This window comes from Mus caroli, chromosome 1, assembly GCF_900094665.2.
Source record: "Mus caroli chromosome 1, CAROLI_EIJ_v1.1, whole genome shotgun sequence".
NCBI classification, from domain to species: Eukaryota; Metazoa; Chordata; class Mammalia; order Rodentia; family Muridae; genus Mus; species Mus caroli.
In genome coordinates this window covers 69,056,462-69,070,656 of record NC_034570.1, presented here as the reverse complement: position 1 = coordinate 69,070,656, position 14,195 = coordinate 69,056,462, and positions in this window count along the sequence as shown.

Below are 14,195 nucleotides of genomic sequence, written 5' to 3'. Positions count from 1 at the left end.
AAAAAAAAAAAAAAAAAGCTGAGCTTGGGCCAGCAAGATGGCTCATGGGTAGAAACACTTGCCTAATGAGTTGAGTTCCCACAAGCACAAAGCTAATTCCCACAAGTGTTCCTCTGACCTCCACCCAGACATCATGGCACATTCATACGTACACCATACATACATACGTGCATACATACATACGTGCATACATACATACATACATATATACATACATGCATGCATATGTACATGCATACAAACACAATACACCATACATACACATATACATACATACATCATATATACATACATACATACATACGGACAGACAGACAGACATATACATACATACACACAACTCTAATAGTTTTTAAAGTTGTTCCCTTAGAAGTAGAGAATAGAATGATTACCAGAACTGGGGAAGGGTGGAGTGGGGGATGGGAAGAGGTTAGCCAACAGATACCAAAATAAGTGAGAAAGAAGGCTGAGTTCTCGTGTTCCATAGCAGAGAGTAAATGCAGTTTATGGCTGAATAGAGTTTATAATTGGTTGCATATTTTAAAATAGCCAGAATATCAGATTTCAATGTTCTCAACACAAATAAATGGTAAATGTGTAATGTCACAGACATACTGATGACCCTGACTTGGTCTTTGCACACACACACACACACACACACACACACACACACACACACACACATATGTATACAAATACAACGCTGTCCTCGGCAGGTCTTGTGTCAACTTGATACAAGCTTGAGTCATCTAAAAGAAAACCTCAATAGAGAAGATGCCCTTTTTAGATTGACTTGTGGGCCAGCCACAAGTGGGCGTTTTCTCGATGAATGATTGATGTGGAAGGGCCCAGCCCACTGTGGGCAGTACCATCCCTAGGCAGGTGGTCCTGGGTTACATAAGAAAGCAGCTGAGCAGCCCACGGGGAACAAGCACCCCTCTACTCACTTCCTGTCTCTAATTCTTGCCCTGACTGCCCTCCATGATGGGCTATGATCCATGAGGTGAAATAAACCCTTTTCTCTACAAATTCGTTTTGGTCAGTGTTTTATCACAGCAATGGGAACCTAACTAAAAAAACACCATAATCCATAAGTCTTTGCAAGAGAGAGAGAGAGAGAGAGAGAGAGAGAGAGATTACTATTCATTCTTTCCCCTGATCTCAGACTTCTTAACCTTCAAAACTGTAAGAAAGAAACATCTCTTGTTTATTAATTACCCAGTCTAAGGCATTTTGTTATAGCAACCTGAATGGGCTAAGGCGTGCACATGCACACACATACACAAACACACACACACACACACACACACACACACACACACACACACTTGCATCAGAGAGCAAGCTGACCTTGTGCATGTGTCTTGGGATGCCCGGCCCAATAGAGTCTGGTACCTTTGCCACCCCTGTTTGGCATTTTTTTCCCTCTGAACCTCTTTGTTCTGTCAGGCAGCCATTGAGAGCTTTTCATTCATTTACCAGCTAGATCCTTTTGAAGCTCTCATTTAAAATAATTTGATATTCAAGCAGTATGTATGTGGTTGAAAGTCATGAAATTATTCATCAGAAAGCTCTCTTTCTTTCTCTCAGATAGCAAGTGAAGTGTGCAGCAGCTCCCCCGAGCAATGCTCGCTGCCTGGAGAAACCCTTTTCGCAGCAAGGCTTGCCACCATCCCTAAATTGAGTTATTCCAACAGCCTTTGATGCACTGTGAGGGTTTTTTTTTTCCATCTCTAAGCATACATATGAAGGCTGAACAGCAACATGATTTAATTCTTCAAGATTTACTTTTTAATCACCAGTGTGGTTCTTGTGAGGTCCAGAACATTGACCCCATTTTCTCAAGTAGAAATTGACTTGGGTCAAATCATTCTTGGAATTTGAATTAGGTATTTTTCTCCTTACCGGCTTTAACTTCAAGCTTCATTTTCCAGCAGCTGGGAACATCTGTGCTCCCCCCTGAATCCCAGACGATTTGAGGCAACCGAATGTGGACAAAGAAGCTATTCACAACGTGCTAAATCCTACTGGCAGAATTCTTCATTATGCTCTGAATTGGTGTCGAGGTACAATTGTGTTTAGGTGTCGGAATTTCCTTTACAAAAGGAAAATGAGACAATTACTAAGGATTTGGAATTTAATCAAAATAGCACAGCCATTTTACGGTGGAATAAGAAATCTTCCTGTAAACACTATAGCATGTTATTTCAGGGGAGGGGGAAATATTTACCATGAAGGGATTTGATTAAAAGCAGTCACGGGAAGTTAAGAGACCTTCTCGATTCAAATGTATACCAACAACATTACCGTCTGATTATTTATCCAATGAACAAGAAACAAATGCATGCAGTGCTAATGAACCACCCCCACGCATGCCACCACAGCATTTCTCCAGACAGGAATTGACCCTTTACTAGAGAAAGAATCTGAGAATTGCAAAGTGCCCACCTAGCAGGAAACACATGGATCAAATCAAGGCTATGGAGGAGGAAAGAAAGAAATCAAGGATGATTAAGCCATATGTAACACCTCTCAGACAGGACCAGTCAAGAGCTGACAAACTGTTCTAGGAGGGTCCCGCCCAAAGCCCTAGAGGGAATATTCTAGAGATCCAAGGGTTATGGAAACAGTCTCACATTTGAGGTCCTTAAAAGGTCTCTATTCAATCACCAGTATTATTTATGGATTCAGGGTTTATGTTTTCTCTAATCTCTTTACATGACCCCAAATACACCTCTCCGTAATTACCCAGACTAGCTTCTAGAAGTTTACATTTCCATCTTTCCCCCACTTGCCTGTCTATGATATCTAAAAATCAAGGGCTCCCCCAGGGATTCCTGCTCTTGTCCCCTTTGACATCTCCTGTGGGTGGGCACCGCTAACCATCACTGGCTGTGGCCTCCTAACTCTGGGCAGCTCTTCTCTCCTTATTTAGGACAACAAGAAAGCTGATACCTGGAAAGGGAGGCCATGGAGATGTTCGTCATTGTTGGCAATAACCAGGCGCCCATAGTCCGATTTCCTGAATGTCATGAGACTCCCCAGAAGCCCTGGGCCCATGAACACAATCTACCTGTTTCTCTGAGACCCTCCACACCCAGACAGAATGGTTGCATGATCAGGAGCCAGAGAGAACATGGCAAGAGATGGGACAGCTGTCAGACTGACCTAGTGGTTTTACTGTGTAGCCATAAATGGAAAGACAAAGATGAACTAAGCGAAAGAAGGCAAAGGCCACTTCCTGGAGGAACATCATTACTTGCATATAAAAATGTCCACCGCTTCCTGGGCTTCCATTTTGTGTCCCACTTTCAAAACCACTGCTGTCTTCCTTTCCCATTTGTCACTACTGTTTCCTTAATATTACCCCCTTAGATCATCTCACATTTTATTTAACGTTGCTTTCAAAGAAAGAGACTTCCTGCCACTGTTATAAAGTGCGATCCACTTCCTGTGGCCTATGAGTGTGAGATTGAAAGTCACCATAAAAATAAATATAACCCCAGGCATGGTGGTGCAGGCCTTTAATCCCAGTACTCAGGAGGCAGGGGAGATGGATGTGTGAGAGTTCAAAGCCAGCCAGGTCTATATGACAGAGAGATCCTGTCTCCCAAAACTAAATTTAGAAAAATAAAATAAAAATAGCAGTTGGAACAAGTAAGAGGCTGACCTGCCCTCAGAACTCTCCAGGCTGGTGCAGATGCACAGCTTGAGCCAAAGAGTTCAAGTCCACCCTGGGAAACATAATGAGAACACATATCTAAATAAACAAACAGACCCCACTCCACCACGACCTTAATAAAGCAGACCCTGCTTCTTGATCAAATCCCACAGTCCTTAAAGGATTAGGGATTACAAGGAGCTTGAGTTAGATTTTCAGTTTCACTACCTTCAGGCTTCAAGAAGTTGAACAATTCCTAAAAGAGAAAAGAAAGACATCCTATCCAGGCTCCTGCGACTCCTCAGGAAAACTTGGAGGGCAGGGATTATGACGGAGGGGAGAGGGAGGGAAGGAGGAAGGGAGAGAGGGAGGGAGGGAGGGAGGGAGNAGGAGGGAGGGAGGGAGGGAGGGAGGAAGGGAGGAAGGGAGGGAGGGAGGGAAAGAAAGGGAGAGGGAGAAGGAAGAAGGGAGGGAAAGAAAGGGAGAGGGAGAGGGAGAGGGAGAGGGGGAGAGAGAGAGAGAGAGAGAGAGAGAGAGAGAGAGAGAGAGAGATGACCTCAGTCCAGGATTATATGATTGAAGAGGCAATAGCAATTCCAAGCATTTTAAAATTATCGACTGAACAGGGGACGGGACGTTGGTAATCGCTCAAGCCATGGCTGATGACTTGATGCACTCATGTTTGGGTTAGTTAATAGTTCAATTCCAAGAGGTTAAAATTGTAAATCTTAGGACTGCTGGCTTAACTCTAATTTGCAGCCCAGGAGTGTCTGTGGAATTGCCACTTACAGTCAATTTTCTCTGAACGAGAGGAAAAAGCAAATGAACAGGGGGGACACTTGAATATCAAGTGAATGCTCTCAGTAGGCTTTGTCCACACTGGGAGAATCACAGTGAAGTTGTGGTATGTGGCAGAGTTGGCAGCACCCAGGGCACACACTGAGGTCACAAGGCAGCCCCTTCCGTGTGGCATAGTCATTCCTCAGAGTCCAGTGACTGAGGGTGGATTTTCTTGTGTACACTTGACTTACCTTTCCCACCTGAGACTGCAACTTCTCACGGCCTTGCCCTCAGGCCCCATCACTGCTGCCCAGCTTGTCTCTGCCTCTCTTGGTAGAAGCCACCCTGTCAAACCTCTCCAGAAAGGTTGAGCATGCCTCTCTTTAATGACAAACCAGAATCAGTTTCTGACAGTGCCCTGCTGGCTTAAACGGGGATGCGGAACAGAGCTACTCCTAGACACTCTAAAAAAAGCCAGGATGGCATTGAGGCTGAAACCAAGCCACTCTGTGATTACACGGTGTATGGAAACAGGCTGAACTAAGTACATAGCCACTACATGGTACAGAGCTAAGTCTGTCTACTGTGACCCATGGCAGCTTATCCCTCAAAACCCTGCCAGGAAAACGTGAGTATGTACATTAATCCATTCATTTGTTTGTTTGGGACAAGGTTTCCTATACCCTAAGCTGGCCTCTGTGTAGCTGAGGGTGACATTGGGCTTCTGTTTCCACTTGCCCGGGGCTGGGGTTGCACTCCTCCTATTGTAACAGCACTCATCCCCAAAGCCATTTGCCTTCCTCTGTCCAGCCCTACTTTGTAACTTGTCCCTAGTAAAGCTACTCTTTATTTTTCCCCTTTGCTCCGCATTAAACAGTCTTAAAAAGGCTGGAGAGATGAGTCCACAGTTAAGAGCACTGGCTGCTCTTCCAGAGGTCCTGAGTTCAATTCCCAGCAACTACATGGTGGCTCACAACCATCTGTAATGAGATCTGATGCCCTCTTCTGGCATGCAGGTGTACACGCAGACAGAGCATTCATATACATAAAATAAACAAATAAATTTTAAAAAAAAGTCTAAAAGAGGGCTGGAGAGATGGCTCAGCCATTAAGAGGACTGTCTGCTCTTCCAGAGGTCCTGAGTTCAATTCCCAGCAACTACATGGTGGCTCACAACCATCTGTAATGAGATCTGATGCCCTCTTCTGGCATGCAGGTGTACACGCAGACAGAGCATTCATATACATAAAATAAACAAATAAATTTTAAAAAAAAGTCTAAAAGAGGGCTGGAGAGATGGCTCAGTGGTTAAGAGCACTGACTGCTATTCTAGAGGTTCTGAGTTCAAATCCCAGCAACCACTTGGTGGCTCACAACCATCCGTAGTGGGATCTGATGTCTTCTTCTGGTGCCTCTGAAGAGAGCTACAGTGTAGTCATATACATAAGATAAATAAATAAATCCTCTTTTTTAAAAAGTCTAAAAAAAACCACCTTCAAATGACAGAGACAGATGTTGGTTGCAGGAGGAAACAATATCACAAGAAAGCAAGACTCCCCAATTGGTTGTCAGTTTTTCAAAATTACTGATGATCTTCGGATAATACTGAAGCATGAGCCGTGAATTTGCTAATCTTTTTTCTTTAATTAAAAAAGTGTAATGATCCACTTCAGGGAGGGGAGGGATGGCACATTTGTCTAAATAATCTCAGAGACTGGTTCTGGGGATTAAGTCAATAGTTACCACATAGAAGGTCTGACAACGGAGAAAGGGAAATATCTCACGTGACTCAGCAAGTAGTCTTCGGTCTACTCATTCTCTGGACGCTTCTTGCTTCCTCCCCCTCCCCCACCCACCCCCAAAACCCTTCCATGTATCCACATTCCTTGACATGGTCCTTGGGACAATAAAAGCAACCATTTCCCAATTAACTTTTCATAATAAATGTTTTCTCCTTGACACACACTCTTCCCTCTCAAGTGCTGGATTCCAAGCTGCAAGCAGAACTGAATCGTGCTTGGTAAGGCCACCTCGCCTTTTATAAATCACTGTTTTCCCAGATGAGGTTGAATGGGAACCCCCTTCCCTTTAAAGCTAGGATGGTAGTTGGGCCACCCCAACATCTCAGAGAATCAGAAAGAACAATTCCAGGAGCCTATTCTTCCATTTGGTTGTTATCTCTAAGAGGGACTCAAGGCGATCAGAAGACAGAATCTCAACTGGTCCACTTTCCCCTCTGGGATATTCAGAAAAGCCAGATTCAAGGTGAGAGGCAGGTTTCTAAGGAGCTAAGGAAGCTCTCTCTGAACTCACTCTTTCTTGTTCTTTCTGAACTCTAGCTGGCTGGTTCAACTCAGCTGTTCTGGCTCAGACTCCTCTCCCAGATGACTAATTTAATCTGGCTTTTGTCTCCATCTCTGAATTGTTTTATTGGCCCCAAACTAACTCTAGCAATCTGATCTTCTGGCTCCTTCTCGTTCTCTTGCTCATTCTGTCTTTACCTGTGTCTAGCTTGTTCTCTCTCCAATCTCTCTCCGTAAAACTCTCCCCGTAAAACTGCCCCCACCTTCTGCACTGTCTCTCTAGTAGCTTCCCTCTCCCCTCTCTTCCAGTGAGAGTTGGGTATATCCTATTCTATCAAATCTTTCTCTGATTCATCACATTTTCTGCCACTCAATTAGACATCACTTTCAAACATGGCTGCTTCCTTCTACAAACGAACTTTACCTTCATTGTTTGGGATTAAAGGAAGGTGTGTACTTAGGGCATATATATATTCTAGCCAGAAGGATTAAAGGTGAGTGCTAATGGTTGAGCCAAACCCTAACTAGAAACAGGTTCAAATATCCTGTAACACTCTATGGCAAAAGTGAATTCCTGCTCTTTCTAACATGAACCACATAGCTCAGATGTCCTATAAGCAATGTCAGGAACACTGTTGTACTGACTGGCTTTGTGTGTCAACTTGACACGAGCTGGAGTTATCACAGAGAAAGGAGCCTCCCTTGAGGAAATGCCTCCATGAGATCCAGCTGTAAGGCATTTTCTCAATTAGTGATCAAGGGTGAGAGGGCCCATTGTGGGTAGTGGCATCCCTGGGCTGGTAGTCTTGGGTTCTATAAGAGAGCAGGCTGAGCAAGCCAGGGGAAGCAAGCCAGTAAAGAACATTCCTCCATGGCCTCTGCATCAGCTCCTGCTTCCTGACCTGCTTGAATTCCAGTCCTGACTTCCTCTGGTGATGAACAGCAATGTGGATGTGTAAGCTGACTAAACCCTTTCCTCCCCAACTTGTTTCTTGGTCATCATGTTTGTGCAGAAATAGAAACCCTGACTAAGACAACTGTATTTTATTACTCCCGACACCTCCCAGGGAGTACCACTACCTTCCTGAAAATCATCCTTAAAGCAGTCTTCCTTTGTGGTCCAGGCACTCCTTCGAGAAGCATCCCTACCTCCTACCCATGCGAGCCTCCCTTTCAGCCCAGTGACTTCCTCCTCTCCCCTTGATCCAGCCCAACTCCTCCAAGACTCAAACCTCAGCTTTGCCTCCAGAATATCAGCTGCTTCGTCACAGCATCGAACAAGTAAATGATGCACAGGGAATAGACTTTTCGTTCTGCTTGAGTTAAATATCTACAGGTAGGCAGGTGTAGCCCAAGCATGTGAAGGACTTCACAGCACGGCGGAAGTGGGAAGGAAAGGCACATGGAGAAGAGGTCAGAAAGGTCACACAGGAAGAGAAGGCTTTGCTGCACGTTGTCATCATAAGGCTTTGTTCTGGGTGAGACCGGTGCTTCCAGCAGGTTCTCAGAACAGCGATGTGGCGTTATGATTTTCTTTAAATGACTTCCCTTAGCTGTTGTCATGATTTGAATGCATCCCCTAGAGCTTCTATATTGAAAACTTAGTCCCTAAATTCATACACCGATGGCACTTGGCAGTGGGGTCTTAGGGGAATAATTAAGGCTGAATAAGATTATGAGGGTGGTATGGGGTCCCTTAATAACATTAGTAGCTTTATAAGAACAGAAAGAGAGAAGCAAACTGGTGTGTGTACTCCGTCTCACCACACAATATCTTCTGCTGTTCTATAAGGTCTCATGAAGTCCCTCGCCAGAAGCCAAGGACAAGTCCATGCCTTCCTCTTAGATTTCCAAACTCCATAATCATGAGCCAGAGAAATGTTTTTCTTTATAAATTAACAAGTCTCCCGTATCTTATTACAGCAACAAGAAACAGATTAAGACAGTTACTGGGTTTAAAAAGAATTTGGGGGCCAGCAAAAAGGCCTAATGTGTAGAAGTGTTTGTCACCAAGCCTGATGACCTGAGTTTGATCCCCAGGACCAATACGGTAGAAGGAGAGAGCTGATTCTCAAAGGCTGTGCTCTTACCCCACACATGTGCCATGGCACGTGCGCTCTCCTCCTCATACATATTAAGCAAATAAAAGATTAGATGTAAAAGATTTTAAACTTGTATATAAAAAAGAATAAACTCCTCTAGAACCTGAGGGTAGATGCAGAAAGACCAGTTTTAAGGCTGGTGGAGGCAGCCAGGTCAAAGATGATAGGGGAATCAGACCATGATAACAGCAGTTAAGGAGTTACTGAGCATCGGAGTCTAGATAGATTTTGAAGGCTGTGCTGAATCTGAAGGATTTCCAGACAGCTGCTGATTAAAACATATAGTAAGCTCCTAATGTATGCAAGGCACTAGCTATGAACTGCCTCTGAGCCAGACTGGCCAGAGGAATGTCACCCAGGTTTTGACTGGTGCCAGCTATTCTTAAAACAGATTGTGCCACGGGACATTTCTCACCCTTAGTGTCCTGCCATCTGTTCTTCAAACGTTTGCTCTCCAGATCAAAGCCAATATAGCCTGCCGGACCCGTGAAGTGTGCCATTCTTCTTATTCACCCAGCATCAACCCGTGGTATCTACATTAAGAAAATTGATGACTTGAATTCTCCATAAATCCTTAATCCTCCAGTTTTATTTTCCCATCCGTCACCTCCTCTTTATTCTTTAATATTCGGGTTTTTACTTTCAAGGCCAGGTCAGCCATCTTGAGGACTTCCATCTTCCTCCTCTCTCGCATCTGCCCTGTCCTCCTGGGACAAACACAGCCTAAGGATGGAAACAGACTCATCTGTCTTCTGTAACCATATGGATAAGATGCAGTCATTACCGTTGTTGGCATTGTTGTGCTTTGGAAGCTAATTAAGACAATTAGCTATTAAACACCAAAAACAATTAAGCTAATTGAAATAAACCATATGCAGTTTTCACCATGGCGTAGACAAGGGGAAAAAAAAAAAAAAAGAGGTGGCTTAAGGGTGGCACCGCGACCGTTTCAGTGCCAAAATAAATCAGGGAGTACGGGAGCCCGAGATGGAGGTGTCTTAGCACCCGATCAGTTTATCCCCACAAAATGTTTCTCAGAAACATTTGGCTTGGTTTTTAGAATGTTTTTCTATACTGAAGAGGGGGGGGGGGAGTTCCGAATTTCTGTCCAAATGTGTCATTTAGGATATAAACTGCAGGCTCAGGCTGTTAGCATGACTCTGATTCAACTCAGTGACTGAATGAAGCATCCAAAGATCTCAGGAGAAACGCAGCCTCTCTGAGATCCCTGGAGCTTGTCTTGAAGTTAGCTGGTCCTCTGGGGGGCAAACGCTGCCCTGCGGTGCTCAGATGTGACTGGCATCTTTAGACACCAGGTGTAGTTTCCCAGTAGAGAGAAACCATAGGAGGGAAGAGATGCTGTCAAGAGCAAGGAGAGCTCTTTATAGAGTGTTTATCTGGAATTCTTTCAGATGCGTGTGCAAAAAGGAAAAAAAAACCTCAACTGTAGTTTGTGCGGGTCAAAAATAGAATATGGCTGGAAAGGACAGGCAAGAGAGACAAGAAAGAATGAGCTGGAATTTTAATCTGAGAAACCAGGAACTAGGGACTTCCCATTGACTCAGCTCAACCAAGTGTATCTCTCGGCCCCGTATCTCGCCTCTGTATCAGCTCCACTCTGCCTTCAGAAGCTCTGTCTCTCTGTGGCAGGGACTATGAATGCAACCAGTACCAATTTGGCAGCTCTGTTGGTAAAGACTCCATAAGTCCCATGTTCGTGCACCCATTATCTACGATGCATTCCCAGCCTTTGGCCTCTAGACCAAAGTGCTAAGGAAAGGACCAGATTTCAATGGACAGGGGCAATACAAAGGGCATTAAGCAAGGGGGAAAGGTCAAACAGCTGAGCATCCATAAGCCTCCATATTTTTGTAGCCTCACTGTGATGGTTTGTATATGCTTGGCCCAGGGAGTGGCAGGATTAGAAGGTGTGGCTCTGTTGGAGTAGGTGTGTCACTGTGGGTGTGGGCTATCCCACCATCCTAGCTGCCTGGAGGTCAGTCTTCCACTAGCAGCCTTCAGATGAAGATGTAGAACTCTCAGCTCCCCCTGCACCATGCCTGCCTGGACGCTGCCATGCTCCCACCTGGATGATAACGGACTGAACCTGTAAGTCAGCCCCAATTAAAAGTTGTCCTTGATAAGACTTGCCTTGGTCATGGTGTCTGCTCACAGCAGTGAAACCCTAACTAGGACCCTACCATCCCATTCCTTTACCAAAAATTCAAAAGATGAGATTACAGACACTGAGGATGCAGTGCCCCAGATCCAACCTCAACTCTACCTCAACCACGGGCTGCAGGCCCCTTGAATAAAATAAAACACAGGGGGGAAGCCTGAGGAAGAGCCCAGGTTCCCTCCCCACTTTTTAGTAAACATTCATTATTTGGGAAGCAGCCAGGGTTGGTCGGTACCTAAATGCACTTCTTATGCTTGTGGGACCTTCCTAGGTTGCGGACAGTGGAATGCTGGCAGACACAGAGCAGCCTGTTATGGAGAGAAAAGGGACACCATCTGCTTGCATTGTCTGCTCATTTCCATTAAGGAGATGGGTAGCTGCCAATGTGATGTCACCCTCTTGGACACCCGAATGTTCAACTAGCATTTGAGCTACCGATAAAAACCCTCGGACTCATACCCCAAAGAAAACGAAGATGCTTTCTTCGCATAAAGCATTGTGAACAGTGGCCCATGGGTGCTCTATTTGGAATAAGATCAATGGAGGAAGCTTCATTGTCCTCCAGTGAGGGACAAACTGGAGGACAAGTGAGCAATGACAGAGAATGACCTTCTGATGTACACAGCACAACAAGTTACACAGTGTATGGTCTAGAGAGAGAGAGAGAGAGAGAGAAAGAGTGTGTGTGTGTGTGTGTGTGTGCGATCAGCAACAGGGGATGGATGTAGAGGAGACATTTTTGAAATAGAATCTCATATGTAGCCCTGACTGACTGGCCTGGAACTCACTGTGTAGACCAGACTGGTTTCAAACTCACAGAGACCTACCTGCCCCTGCCTCTCAAGTGCTGGGATTAGAGGCATGCACCACCATATCTGGCTTCACTTAGCAAATTCTTTTGCAGAGTGAAATGTTTAAGCTTTTATAAGCTCCAGGTCAGGAGTCTTCACTGCCAAATCTAAGAGCTCTTTGCCTAGTCTAGACATGAAGAATCCAATCGATTCTTTAATATGGCTCAGTGGTTAAAAGTGCTGGCTGAACAATAGTAAGAATCAGAGTTCAGATCCCAGCACCCACATAACAAGCCCAACGTCCCTCAAAGGCCTGCAGCTCCAAGGGATCTGATGCCTTCTTCTGGCCTCTGTATGCTCACAGACACACGTACCCTTTCTCACATACCCTACACGCACATACACTCACACAGGTACATGTGCAAACATAAACAAAATCACTAAAAAAAAAACAATTTTAAAAAGTTTTACATTTAAGCCTGTGACTCATTTTGATTTAGTTTATTTCTACAATGTGAGATTTATACCAGGGTTTTTGTTTGTTTGTTTGTTTGCCTATGGAAGGTCTATCACTGTGTCATTTATTATTGACAAAACTGTCTTTTAACCCTTAAGTTATTTTTGTACCTTTTGCCAAAATTCAGTTAGGCATGTGTCCGAGGATCGATGTCTAGGTCGTCCATTTTTGCTCGATTAATCCATGTGTCTGTCTCTCTTGATTACTGAAGCTATATAGTAATTCTTGGACTCCGGTAGATGAAGTCAGCCGTTATTTTCTCTTTTCATATTGTCCTGGCTACTATGATTCCTATGTTTTACTATATAAATTATAAAATGGTGTTTTCTGTATCTACAAAAAAATTAGCATTTGATAAAAATTGTATTGAACCTATATGTTTTTAAAAACTGATCCCTTTATGGTACTGAACTTTCTGCTCATAGACAAGATATGGCTCCTCATTCATTCACATCCTCTTTGATTGCTTTCTTCAACGTGGCAGCTTCAATGGCTTCTTCCTCTTCTTCGTTTGTAGAAAAACCTTGAAGTCACTATGTAGACACAATAACACACTCTGCCTCTTGCAAAGTCTATCAGGCCTCTCAACGCCATCTAGAGGGGGTAGAGGAAGGATGCCTCATTGTTGCTGGGGGTTATAGGGAGCTGGAAACTGGGGCTCCCCGCTTGCCCTCTGTAACACCGCTTTAACGGGAGTGTTGAGATGCCCTGTCTCAGTCCCTCTGAGTTGGAAGTCTAAGCAAACACCTCAACCTTTGTTGGACCTTGTTTGTTTATTTATTTTTATGATATTTGAAATTGTCCCCTTTATGTTTTCTGCTTTGCTGTAAGTTACCTTTTCCTTCAGCTAGAGAAAACAGACACACCTAGAGTATTTTGTTTTCTTGGGTCTAGTCTGGGTTTTGAGGTTGGTCATTGGTTTTCTTTTTGAGGATTCCATCTGTGCTTATCATTATTTCTTCAGTTCTTCAGCTCCAATGCTAGGAAATATGAATCCAAAAGAGAATGGACCCAAGCACTGTCCCCTGAGTTTTGGGAACCTGTCCCTCAGGTAAGCTAGCCTGTGTTCTTGTGTCTCCCTTTAGAATTCTGTTTCTTTTACACACAAGAGAAAAGAGAGCTTAGCTGTACTTTGCAAGATAACTTATTTACAGAGCTGCACTTGACTTGTTGATAGCTGAGTTGAACAATCTGTTCACAGATTCCTGAGATTCTGACAGGAGCCCTTGTAAGCTGGCTCCAGTTTAACACTATGAATTTCAGAGTCAGCCTCACTGCCCGTCGCAGAAGCTAAGCCTCTCTCTTTCCAGCCTTCCCAGCAGACACCTAATCTGACCATGTCCCGCCATGCTCCAGGAGCTAACAACAGAGGTGGAGAATCCCGGAAGCCATTCCAGAGACAGACTAGCAAAGGTTACACCCTTCTCAGGGGCTCAGCTGCGGCACCCTGAGTTCAGTGGCAGTGGTCTCACCAGACATTGTCTGGGTTGTGGACTTGACTGTGGTTCTGACCAGCTGTGTCTGAGTTCGAGAGTCCCTTCCTCTACGGCACAGGAGTTCTCTGAATCCCTTTCCAAAGTCCTGTTTGTGATTAAGTCGGCTGGAGCCTGATTCTACTGAGTGCAAAGAATTGGAACTGGCGCACATTTTCCTCTGCCTATTGGCCACAGAACCCCCTGAAGAAGGAGTCTCGGTATCTCCCACAGCAGGACCTTGCTCTCGCCCATGTCTGGATGAACAGGCAGAGCAAAGAGCGAAGCAGCAAGCAACCTCTAAGGGCCATGCTGAGAGATGCTCCTCAGAACCTGCTGAGAGGTGCTCCTCAGAACCTGCTGAGAGGTGCTCCTCAGAACCTGCTGAGA